Source organism: Pygocentrus nattereri, chromosome 8 (assembly GCF_015220715.1).
Source record: "Pygocentrus nattereri isolate fPygNat1 chromosome 8, fPygNat1.pri, whole genome shotgun sequence".
Classification (NCBI taxonomy): domain Eukaryota; kingdom Metazoa; phylum Chordata; class Actinopteri; order Characiformes; family Serrasalmidae; genus Pygocentrus; species Pygocentrus nattereri.
The window spans coordinates 26,184,840-26,198,492 of record NC_051218.1 but is presented as its reverse complement, the minus strand read 5'-3'; the positions used below and the strand labels follow the sequence as shown (position 1 = coordinate 26,198,492).

Sequence of the window (13,653 nt, the reverse complement as noted above, 5' to 3'; positions counted from 1 at the left end):
TAAGAACATAAGAAGGGGACTTTTGTGATTTCTGTAGCAGCTAGTAAAATACATATTGATATTTTTCTGTGAATACATCACATAACTTGGGTTGAACGTTGGAGGGGTTGAACAGGACCTTTTGGGGGAAGTCTGAGAATGTGCAGCTATGGGAAAGAAATGGCAAAAGTGTAGCGATCTAATCTCAGTGCAATTCCAACCTAAACATGTAATTGTGTTCATGGCTGGTCTAATGCTGTTAGAGAACTATTCTCCTTCTCAAGCTCAGATCAGATAACCCCAACTGTCGCTGATTATTTCTTCTGAATTTAATAGTTACAAGTTGTAGATAGTAACTCATTCATATAGTATTCACATAGTATAAATTACTAATATATATATATATATATATATATATATATATATATATATATATATATATATATATGTATATGTATATGTATATGTATATATATATATATATATATATATATATAACTGCATCACATTCCATAACATCTCCTTTATCTAATAAGCACCTCCGCTCCCCAATTTTTAAATTTGCGACCACAAACTTGTGCAGTAGTGCATTAAACTAAAGAATCGTTCGTGTCGATACTTCAGTATCGATTTGTCCGTTTCCGTTTACCAGTCCAGTCGTGTTCAAACTCCGAACCAGTGGAAACTTTATTCGCATGACCACACGGAGGCAGTAGGTAGTCTGGGATATTTATTTATTTATTTATTAAAAAAAAAAAAAGAAATACGTCTCAAAGTGTTTCAGCAAACGCTCAGGCGGCTTTTTCAGTATAGAGGCTAAAGGGTGCTGTCCAAGACCAAAAGCCAAAAACCGAGTTAATTTAACCTCATCAAGATCCAGAACATTCAGGACGGGGCTGGTTTCCAGCGGTTTGGTGCTGGAGAGCAGAGCGCGCAGGGTGCTCAATGAGAGAGGAGGAAGAGGAGGAAGAGGAGGGTGAGGAGGCAGAGGGGTGCTAGGGGATTGGAAACTCGCGAGGAGCATCGATCGCTCGAGTCTGCGCCACCGCGCACCTCATCACACGTGGTGCGCCTCCAATGGAAGGAGAGTGATTCAGAGGCGTAAAAAACACGGGAGAAGGAGAAGGAGGCAGCTATAGCCTATCGTCCCCCTCATCCCTCCTCACCATCACCACCACCACCACCACCACCACCCCCAGGTGCTGGACTCGGAAAATGGAAGTTATTTTTGGACGTCCAAAGTAGACAGGCCAGTGTGTGCGATTCAGAGTTAGAACCTCCAAAAGATAACCGCGGGCAGAAGTTAAGACTTTTTGAAAGAACTGTGCTGTCGACGTAAACGAGTACAGCCAGTAATCCGGAATATTCAGACCTCATAACTTCAGACTAGCAAAGTAAAGCGATAACCTGCCTTCTTCTGGACCTCCCTCCGAGTAGACGATTTTTACTCTTATTTCGGGGCGCCGTACTGCTGGAGATGGTAAACGTGCGGCGTGACTGAAGCGGTGGAAATTACTCGTGGAGAAGAGGAAGAGCACTTCGACCAAAAGCGAGTGAGTGAACTCTTTGTCACATCTCCGCCTTGTAGCTACTAGTAATGATGTTTTTTCGTGTGTATGTGTAGACCATCTGTCGACTCTATCCAGACAGGCGAGTCATTTTTTGTGCTCTGTTCGGTACAATAGAGGATGCGTTTTTGTCTTTCATTTTATTAAAATACGAGAGATGATTTAAGTGGCGTATCTCTACGCAACTCTCCACTCATCTCACTCCTCACATCCTCAGACGATTGTTATCTTAAAATGATCTTTATTTCTTTAGTTTAGCTCTTTAAGGATGTTATGCTTCCACTGTCAGTCAGGAGACAGTTGGATACCTGGTTATTGTACACCTATACACGTATAATTTGTGCTGACGAGGATCTCTTCGTAACACAAACTTTCAGCGTTCGCTCAAGTGTTCCGTCACAACCTCAGACATCCTGGAAAACACGATGCTAATGGTCGCTAATGTTGCTGAAGGTACCCGTCAAAAGACGAGTTTATATCGTTTATAGCAGTGATAGCAGCTTGAGTTTTTTTCTCCGTTTAATGAATTCACTTAATTCGTCTTTGCCAGTCCTCAGATTTTATCGGGAAACTCGTCATATTGTCTCCATAATCGCCGTTTTAAAGCAGCTCCATCGATTTGTCTAATAAAAGTCCAGTAGATGCGTGTGGGAGGCTGGCCATCGACTCCAGCCAAACTGTGAAGAGACAGCGAGAGTAGGCGAGTGTTTTTCCTGCCTTATTCAGTGCAATATCCAGCACCTGCACTCCAGCGCAGTTTGAAGTAGCATTGGGCTGTTCCACTAGAATGTGCCACTAAATTGTAGACATTTATCTGCTTGGTTGAAATAATTTTTTTGGACCTGTTCTGGGTTTCCTCACGGAATTACAATCTTAAAAGAGGAACAATGCATAAAACACTTCAGTAAAGTGTATTTATAAGATTTGTCTTGGGCTTTTCCTAATAAGGAAGTCCTTTGAATTCTCAGTAAACCAACACATACATAAAACCAACACACACATGCACAACATAGATTATTTGTGTAAAAAGTAGACAGCACTGTGCACTAAGATGTGAAGCTACTGAGACATTAAGTTGTATTTATATCTTCACTTGCCACATTTGTGCTGGGAGATACTATGCTAAATGAATTAAAGCCTCTTGTAGGTATGGAAAGTTTTCTGTGGGTCAGCCTTTTCGCTGTCCTAGTTGTTTCTCTACAGTACTTGTTGTTAATATCGAATACTGCTCTAACCCTGGGAGAGAAAGTAAAGTTTGGGCTGCAATAGCTCTCTGTCATGCCCCAGTTCCCTGCTTCTGGCCAGAGATATGCTATGAAGTTGTTACATTTATCATACTATTTCCCCCACTCACATTATTATGCATCTTAACATGGCCCATTTTAACTGTTTTAGGGCCTTCGTAACTGTTGTTTTCCAAGTTGCTACTTGTCATTTGCCATAGTTGATATTTTGGGCTGCAAAATCTGTGAGGGGTTACTTAGTGGAGGCACTCTGAGGTGGTAGATAGCTGAACTTCTCTTTAGTTGCAGTTTTGGTTGCAGAAGGGGTTCAACATCTTTGGACCTATGATAGGCAAATATTTTAAGAAACTCAACCAAAACTTCCTGGATGGAAACAAGGTGTAGAAAAATATATCATGCCCATTAAAGTAGTTGTTTACAGACATATTTGGTATTAGTCTTCATTAATTTAGAATGTCTACTTCTGCATGGATGTTTTGTCCCTCATATAATGAAAAGTGTGTACAAACTATATTTTATACAAGTTATGTCCAGAACGCTGACTGCATATTTAGCCATAGCCTGGACTGCATTTCCTGAAAGTGTTGTTGAGCAACCATCATGGTAACCATGGAGAAAGAATGTTCAAAATGATATACTGTCTGAGATTTAACTGTGGTGGTTGTTCAGTGATGCTTTTGGGAAGCAAAAGACCTGGTTGGTCTGGTTGTAGTAAACTTAGTAAAGACATGCATGTCTGCTGTGTTTATTTCAGATTGTCATTCAGTATTCTTGGAGAAAAATACAACACATATAATTACCAGTACTTTTACAAATTGTTCTCATTTTACTTTGGGTCCTAGAGACTGTCTTGTTTTTCACTTTTTTAAAGCCCTAAAAGGGACTAAATGAAGTGATATTTCTGCTCGTTCATCTCTTTCTTCAGGTCTTCAATGTCTTGTTGTTTAAGTGTTATAACTAAAAATGCTGCATATTTTTGGGTTACCCTTTATGGATGTCCTGCCACTGTTGTCAGCAGGCATGCATGCAGATGGACACTTGGTTGTTATGTTCCACTGTAAAGGACCTCAGAACGGAAGGAGATGAGTACAAGTAAAATCAAGGTAGTTAACCTTCTGTGTCCTGGAGAATGCATCTTTGCACCATTCCCAGGCGACGGTGGCTCTGTCGCTTTCTCAGGGAAAAAAAACGGTGGCTAAATGAAAACAGATGGCGGCGCCAATCCCCGCGCGGTAGCTGCTTCGCCTCCGCCGCGACCATTTATCACCGTCAGGCCCCCTTCATCATAAAGACTTTACCCCCTTAAAGGAGAAGAGCACTCTTGTGTTCGCTCTGCGAGAAATTCTAATTTGCGGCCGTGAATGGAGCTCTTTTGGAGCTTATTGTCAGCACCTAAAACCAGGTTGAAATGAGTTTCTGCCAGCAGCTTTTATTGTTGTGCTAATAGGCAGTAGGGCCTGCATGGCAGTGCAGAAATGCGTTTTGCGTTCCTCTGCATGGTAATTGAAATGTAGTTGTCATTAGTAAGGCCTTTTTCAACTGGGAACATTCAGGAACACAGCAGCGGTTTGGAGGGAGGAGTTGTTTGTGTAAACATAAATCAGCACCAAAGTGCTGGGAGATTCCTTCTTGTGTGAGCCCCGGCACTCCAGTGAACATGGTAATAGCTTTAACCAGGGGCTGAATGGATTTATTTGCATAAATATTGTAAGTGGGTTTTTATAATTAAGTTTTACAAGTGCAAATCCAGTTTTGAAGCATGCTCATAAGATCGCTGTACAGGCATAATCAAAAGGTCTGAAAAGGAAGAAGTTACTTAGCATTTAAATGGTCTGCACTGGGGGTGGAGGACGATGGCAAGGGGGACATAAATATTTGGAGCTCTTTCATGGGTGTGGGACACTGTCAACAGATGAGGCAGATTCAGAGGCTGTGTAGTGAAGATGCTGAGGTAAACTGAAGCTGTTCAATTGTCAAGAAACCTCTGGAGGATGAGTAGTGCTGTGCATTCAATTTGGCAGTGCCACACAAGGATAACTTTGCCTACAGGCATACACCTTCACAGTCTACAGTATAGGCCTAAAATTAAGCACATAGTAAGTACATATACAAAACAAAATGTATATAATATTGCACAAAAGTCAGAGACCATTTATTGGATTTCCAGTCAAAATAACAATTAAGTACAAGTTATTTATTTTCAGTGTCAGAAAAAAGAATATAACTTAATTAATGGAAAAATACACAAGAGTCTCAACAGCAAAACATAATACTAATGTTTTAAATAGTTAATGTGTCCACCCTTTGCTTTTATTATACAAGGTGAATCAAAAAGATTAATCCAATTTCAAACTGCCATATTTTTACAATGGTGAGGTGCCTAGGAACCAATCACGTACCAAATGAAAGAGGGGGTCATAGAGTTTCTGCCTGTCACTGGAAGATGGTTCCCATCAGTCTACGAGGAGATTGATAACAAGCTCAGTGGTCTTTGGACCCCAGTTAGCGCCAATGATTTCTAAAAAGAATATCAAATTTTGATTCGTCGGCTCACAGGACATTTTTCCACTTCACCTCAGTCCCTTTTAAATGGGCTCAGGCCCAGAGAAGGTGGCAGCATTTCTGGATTCTGTTTATATATGATTTCTTCTTTGCGTTTGTGCATTTGTCGCTGCAGCGACAAACTGTTTTCAAAGACAATGGTTTTCAGAAGCCCCTGCATGTCTGTTTAAATGCAGTGCTGCCTGAGGACCCAAAGATCATGGCCAGCAAATACAGATTTTTGGCCTTGTCCCTTACATATAGAGATTTCTGCAGATTCTCTGAATCTTTACTGTTATTTTGTACCATAGAGGATGAAAAGCAAATGTTCTTTGCTATTTTATGTTGAGAAACATTATTCTTGAATTAAAATACTGTTTGATCGTGCAGTCTCTCACTGAGTGGTGAACTCCTGCTCATTTTTACTTCTGAAAGACTCAGCCTCTCTGGGATGCATTTTTATAGCCAGTCATGTTACTGACCTTCTGCCAATCAACCATCTTTTTTTTGTTTGTTTGTTTTTTTTAACACAACTTTACCAGCCTTTTGTTGCCCCAGTCCCAATTTTTTTGGAATGTGTTGTTGCCCCAAACTTGGTTTGCACATCACTGCATATTGTTTTTTATTATTTTATTTTATTTACTCTATTATTATCTCTCATACTTCTTCTTATTCTTGTCCTATGTATTTTTGGAGTTGATCGGATTGGTAGTTTTAAAATAAAATTAAGTTTAAAATTTAAAAACCTCCCATAAGAATGAATGGCGGAATGTTCAGAACTTCAAATTCTAACTGACATCGATGATGTCACAGCAGGCCGCTCAGTCTCACAGACACAGCTGTCACACAGGGAATCTGCTTTAAAATCCTTAAACTTTCACATAGAAACTCCATTTTAGTTTTAAATGGTAGAGAAATTGGTCCTTTCTGAAACCTCAAAATATCTTATAATTTTACCAATTAGCTTTAGAGTAATGAGCATTTGTTTGGCACTAGGCACAGAAAACTACCCCATTCACTCCCATGTAAATTTCTCAAAATCAGAATCTGCTTATTTAAATATTTTCTCTGTGTTTAACTTGTCATAACTCAGACATTTTCTTCTCAGTACACACAACATTACAGCAAAATAATCCTCAGGGGGTCTTATCTCACACCATCTATCCAGTTAAGTGGATAAAACATTTCCCGAGTTATGACTGTTTGTTCAGAGGGTGCAAATCAGACTCAAACAAGGCTTCTCCACTAAGAGCTGCATAATAACAGAGTGACAGTTAATTTGAATGACTCTCCCCACCTCCCCCTTCAAACACATAAATCTCTCCCTCTCACACACACACCACACACAAACACACACAAACACACACAAACACACACACACACACGCACACACACTTGCAGCTCTTTTCAAGCACTCTTGCAGTTCCTTCAGGAAATGCACATCTAGTTTGGAAATGAGGTTGTACAACAAGCATGAAGATTCCATTAAACAAAAACAAACTTAAATTACAGACATATATTTTTAATTTCACACAAATATTCTGTAGTCTCCCTTTACCTAGCTATCTTTTAAAATGATGTTTAAAAAGCTTCAGTGACTGTTATTTATAACAACAGATGTCCAAAATAACAGAAACACCATATAAAATACTCATACTTATTGGCTCTTTTATCAGGTATACCTAATATATACTTTTTAGGTTTAAAATTACTGACTGTAGAGCATCTGTTGATACACAATTCATCAGCCCACTTTACTGTGTCCATGAATGAAAAAAACACTACTGCTGAGCATAATATTTTGGTCGTAGATAGGGATGCAACAATGCAAAACCATGATATTGTGCATTTTGGAGATATTAAAGTGCTTGGAGAAAGGATGGGTTGCTTTCAGGAGCTCTGTGAATTCCAGCGTGGTACTGTGATAGGAGGCCACCTGTACAAGTCCAGTTTTGAAATTTCCTCACTACTAAATATTCCACAGTCAACTGTCAGTGGTACTATAAAAAGTGGAAGTGATTCAGACCAACAGCAACTCAGCCACGAAGTGGTAGGCCACGTAAAATGACAGAGCGGGGTCTGCAGATGCTGAGGTGCATAGTGCGCAGAGGTCCCCAACTTTATGCAGAATCAATTGCTACAGATCTCCAAACCTCATGTGGCCTTCAGATTAGCTCAAGAACAGTGTGTAGAGAGCTTCATGGAATGGGTTTCCAAGGCTGAGCAGCTGCTTCTAAGCCTTGCATCACCAAGCAAAGTGCAAATATTGAATGCAGGGATGTAAAGTGTCGCCACTGGACTCTAGAGCAATGGAAAGGTGGAGTGAAGAATCACGCTTCTCCATTTGGCAATCCGATGGATGAAGCTGGGTTTGGCAGTTGCCAGGAGAACGATACTTGTCTAGCTGCATTGTGCCAAATGTGAAGTTTGGTGGAGAGAGGATTATGGTGTGGAGTTGTTTTTCAGGAGTTGGGCTCGGCCCCAGTCCTGACCTCAGCCTGATACAACACCTTTGGGATGAATTAGAACAGAGACTGAGCCAGGCCTTCTCGTCCAACATCAGTGTCTGACCTCACAAATGCGCTTCTGGAAGAATGGTTAAAAATTCCCATAAACACACTCCAAACCCTTGTAGAAAACCTACCTAGAAGAGTTGAAGCTATAGTGGCAAAGAGTGGGTCGCCATCATATTAAACCCTATAGATTAAGAATGGGATCTCATTCAATTTCATATGCTTGTGAAGGCAGACGAGGGAATACTTTTGGATATATAGTGTACTTAGGAAGAAGAGAGCCATTTAAGATTCTGTTTGAAATAGTGTTTCGGTACCTGGCCCAAATAGCGCAGACTAGTCTTTTTTAAAGATGGTGTTTATTGACTTTTGCAAATGAACCCTTTGAGTATATTACTCAATGCCATCTAATGGAATTACATTGTTTGAAAACCAAAATTGAAGATCAGCAAACCATTCAAGCACTTCCCCTACCTCTCAGCACTATTATCTATGCTAAGTTGTGCAAGAACATGATTATAGTCAGCATTTTTCTTTATTTAAATTTTGTTCAAAGTATTAGAATAATGAATATTATGAATCAGATTTTGTGTATCATTCACCCCTAGTTTGCACCATTCTAGGCACAACAGTGACACCAAAACAGCTAAAACACATTTGTGTTGTGTGGAGTTTTTATATATTGTGTACATTTTCTGTCTACCAGGCAAAAAAAAACAAAAAAACAAATCAGGACATCCTTAATTTAATGGTAAAATGATAACTAGGGTGGGCAATCTGATAATATTTTATTGTTATCCTGACAGTATGCTTTCAGCATAATGTGTGTACCAGTGCACAGTGCTTTCAGCATATTGTGGACATCGCCAATACCTTAAAGAATACCAAGCAACTGCATGGTTCATTATTCAGATATCGTAATTAGTCAAGTTTAAGTGGATTGAGTGTAGTGCAGTTTGTGAAACATTTTTAATGAATAAAAATATTTGTAGGTTGTAGGTTTATTATAGTACTTTTATTTGTGTATGGAATGGAACCACCACAGTTCCATTTGGTCTGTTTCAGTTGATCAAATCACAGGAAAACAATATTGTGATGCAAAACATGGAGGTCTGTTTTCATTTGCAGTTGAGGCACAGCTGATGAATGGTGCAGCAATCGTTGGGCTGCTGTCAGTAAAGGTTTACAAACAAAGTGCACAAAGAGCACTTATATAGCAAATTTCTGATAAAATTTCACCAGCATTTCATGTCTTGTTTCCATTATTTGTATCTTGTAGATGCTTGATGGGTAACTTGAATTGACTTGAGTCTGGGATGGAAAGCTAGTTCTGCAGTTAGGAACCTCTGTGTATGGACGATGGCCATTCTATTCTTTCAGAAACATAGCACACTTGTTTCATTTACATATTGTGATCTGTATTCACAGGTGATATCCTTAAATTGTAAAGATACTCACTGTTTCTGTTGTCAGTAGAAGAATATTTTTGATTTAGTTTTTATTTTATAAGACTTCCACTCTTAAATGCAGTGATGATTAAGCTATAAACATCTCACTTTGTCCACTTTGTTTGTTGTCCAAGTTGCTGAATGAGAATATAAGCTTTTTAAACTTTTTCCACACAGTTGATGTCCAGTTTTGGGTGCATATCACAGCTGTTAGGTTTGATACCATGCTATTTGTTCTTTTGAAAAATTACTTTGGCTCCCTGTTTTCATGCTACAAAATTCTTCTTGTTGCACTTACAGCTGCAAAGAAGGCTACTCTGAACTCCTGACCTACAGATGATGAAGAAGTGGATATATAACCTGTCGGCTATAAAAGTTTTTTCTAGGATAGAGAGAACAAGGGGCAAAACCATTAGAGAAAGGACAAATGTGGTTTCTGCAGAAGATTTGCTGTAATATCCAGTATGAAAACATATCTGCTGTATCCTGTGCTACAAGCAGCACTCTGTAACCCTGGGTTATGAAAGCAAATAGTGTAAAGTAATTGGACATTGACACAGCTGTTGTGGTTTTGGCTCTGTACTCTAGCACTGTGGCTCTCAGTACAGGTCCTTAGTACCACTGCCCTGCACATCCCTGCTTTAACACACATGATTCAATTGACTTTTTTTTTAAACTTCAGAACCTGTATTTTGAGCCATTGACCTAGCACATTGAGTCTGAAGTTAAAATATCAGCTTAACCCTTATAAATCTAAAATGTACTTTTGTTTTGTTATACTTATAAAATGTAATTACATTACTTGATTTATTATATAGTTGGTATTAACTATATGCACTGATCAGGCATAACATTATGACCTTGTTTCTACACTCATTGTCCATTTTATCAGCTTCGCTTACTATATAGGTGCACTTTGTATTTCTACAATTACAGACCGTAGTCCATCTGTAGTCCATCACACACCATCACCACATCAGTGTTACTGCAGTGCTGAGAATGATCCACCATCCAAATAGTACCTGATCTGTGAGGGTGCATGGAGGTCCTGACCACTAAAGAACAGGGTAAAAGGGGGCTAACAAAGTGTGCAGAGAAACAGATGAACTACAGTCTGTAATTGTAGAACTACAAAGTGCACCTATATAGTATGTACAATATGTACAATAAGCGTAGAATAGAAACAAAGAGGTCATAATGTTATGCCTGATCGGCGTGTGTGTGTGTGTGTGTGTGTGTGTGTGTGTGTGTGTGTATATATATATATACATATATATATATATATATACTGTTGGTTGCAATCCTTTTCAGTCAATAACTGCTCTAAATCTGCAGCCCATAGACATCACCAGACCCTGGATATTCCCTGGTGATGCTCTGTCAGGCCTGTAATGCAGCCATTTTCAGTTCCTGCTCTTTTGGGGGTTTTTCCTTCGATCTTGTCTTCAGTAAAAATGTTTGCTCAGTGAGATGTAAATTGAATGTATTTGACTCCACCAGTTAAAAACATTACACCTTTTGGCCATGAAATGCTCTATATTCAATGTATTTAGTATTGTATTTTGGGTAATTGCTTTAAGCCATGTGGTTGATTCTGAGGATATCATCAGTAAAGACAAGTGGACAATTTCCACTGGCAGCCATTTCCACTGGGTCACAGAAAAAAAGTAGGCTTTGTATCATGAGCAGTTCATATTTTTCCTTTTACAATTATTTTTCTATAGGTTAACCCCTAGAAATTGCATTTAATGCTAGGGATAACAAAGCTTTTGTCATTAATTAATTAATGATGTCTCACTTGAAGCTTGACATTGGCAATTGACATTGACATTGGGTCATTGAAAATTGTGTATGTATATACACTCACCAGCCACTTTATTAGGTACATCTGTTCAGTTGCTTGTTTACACAAATAGCTAATTAGTCAATCACATGGCCACAACTCAATGTTGTTACCATTGTTTTTGGAGTCATTTTCAGACACAAGAGCAACAGGCTCCAGATCCGCAAAATCTACACAGAATTTAATCTAGACCTTTTCTTAGCTCTGTCCTGCTTATTTTTGACCCTTCAAAATGTGAAGATTGTTTCCTAAAATCTTCTTAAATTGTACTTGTAGAATGAATGGTGTTAACTGGAGTTTATCATGGATAGGGCATGACAGATTGAATGAATTCAGTTGATGAGAGGCCAGATCTACCTTGGCATGCTCAATTTGATGAGAGAGATATATGACACAGTGTAACACTCAAAGTTGTAGGCCAGCAAGTTAATAGCTATAACCTTGCAACAATGAGGCAGAGCAAATAGGAAGTCAGTCATTAGAAGCTAAAAATAGCCGTCAAGGTGCCACGGGAAGCCTGCAGAGGGGGCAGCAATTAAGGGTGTGCCTCACCAGACAAAACCTTTCGCAACTTTTCAATGGAGTAAGCCAAGACCACATTGACCCTTTGACCACAGGTCTGTTTGAAGAGGCAAACAGGCGACCTCAGTGGTGTGGTGTACATATGTGCAAGCCTATGTGTGAGACTTGACGTAATCCATTAAATACGTTATTAATCACTTGGTGTCAAGCAATAACTTAATAGTCCAATTTAATAATGTATCACTCACAGTTTATTTCATTTTTTGTAATCACTGTACTTACAATTTCTTTACTTTTTTGAGTTGTTTCTGAATCACTGATTCCATATAGCACTTTACCTTGATTAACAGACAAATGTAACAAATTAAACAAATTCCAACAAAATAATCAATTAGAAAATGAATCATTGCTCACACAGACACACATAACCTTTTAACCAGATAAAAATTATAATTTATTTTACTCAAATACGCTAAATGCATTAGGACATTTTAAGTCTTAAGACCAATGATGATGCAGTAGCTGATCCCTATGTGTTTATGAACAATGGACAAGTATGATCTATTAATGAAACATATGGTTGGTCCATATGGGAAAGTTATGGTGACAGTCTTTTTTTTCCAGAAACAAAATTAAAGGTTCCATATGCAGCAACATTAACCAAGTGTTTGTTCTTGTAATTACAGTGTGTCCTTTATTCTAATGAGGTAGTAACCATGGTGATTAATCAGCATATAATTGAAACCATGAATATTCCACTCCAGATAAACTTCAGAACCATTCAATAATATGTTTAGAAAATTATATTAAAGGTATATTTTGTAATTATAAATGAAGATATTCCTGGTATTCATAGCATTAACATGATTTAATTGTTTACTTTTATTAAACTAGGCTGTGTATCAACATGGAGCAGATCACAGAATACACACATGAAATGAAACAAAAGTTCTTTTACCTTCACAAATCAGGAAGTGGCTATAAAATACTGGAGCTGTGATGAACATTTCTAGAAGATATGTCACTTACTGTCCCACACACAAGGAGGAGAATGGTTTGACACTTGGATAGTTGGAACCGGCTGTATCCTAGGATCACTATGTCTCCAAGACTACAATTCGGCACCACAACCATGACAAATTATTTGGAAACCTTGCCAGGAAAAAGCCACTGTTTTCATTGAACCACACATGTTTGTTAAACATCAGAAATATCAGTGTAGCTTATTTGGAAGTTGTAACGAGTTTCTTTTGTCATATGAGACAAAATTAAACATTCTGGCAAGAGATAGTTTTGAAATAAAAATTGTCATGCAAAACACTACACTATGAAGAAGTGGTGGATCTAAAATGGTTTTCTTCCAAAAAGCATCTGTGTCTTTTTAGAACAATGGGATCATCAAATATCTGGACATTTTAGCTCAAAAGCTGGAAGACTCTCCCCAGAGGTTAAGTTTGGGTCGTGGTTGGATCTTCTGGCAAGAGAATAATTCAGATATGTGCATAAATAGTCCATTATTCAAATTTTTATGCAAATAAATAAATAAATAATAATAAAAATAAATACATGCTGTACAGTGAATGCTTGCCTATGGGTAAAATGTCAACATGTTCCCCAAAAATGGAGGTATAACAAAAATGCTGAATTATACTACATTTTCTTGCAACAACTACATCCCATTTATGGGCTGTTGCAAGGTATTTCATGCAGGCGTATCTGTGTAAAAGATTAATTTTATGACTAATTTCATTAACTCATTTTAGATAGCTATTTGAATACATGGTATCCAGATTGATACTAGTGTTCTTTCAGATTACTTCAGGCATATGTTGTTTGCAATCAAAATACATGAATTCTGTATGATCTTGTGACATTAAACTGTTTTTGTACAGAGAACCTAGAACTGCAGTGCAAGTGCAAGAGTAGACATAGCTTATGTGTGGAGTCCTAAGTTGTGTGACTATGAAGCAACATATCTGAAAGTAAACCTACCCT

The 13,653-nt window shown here is 38.3% G+C and overlaps 1 protein-coding gene across 1 annotated transcript in view; it reads left to right on the top strand.

The window, feature by feature from the left end:
- Positions 1-782: 782 nt before the first annotated feature.
- Positions 783-13,653, top strand: part of il1rapl2 (interleukin 1 receptor accessory protein-like 2) — a 366,695-nt gene continuing 353,824 nt past the window's right edge. The window contains exon 1 of the mRNA XM_017713361.2: positions 783-1,532. The gene's annotated coding sequence lies outside the window, so the exon portion shown is untranslated. The remainder of the gene's footprint in view (positions 1,533-13,653) is intronic.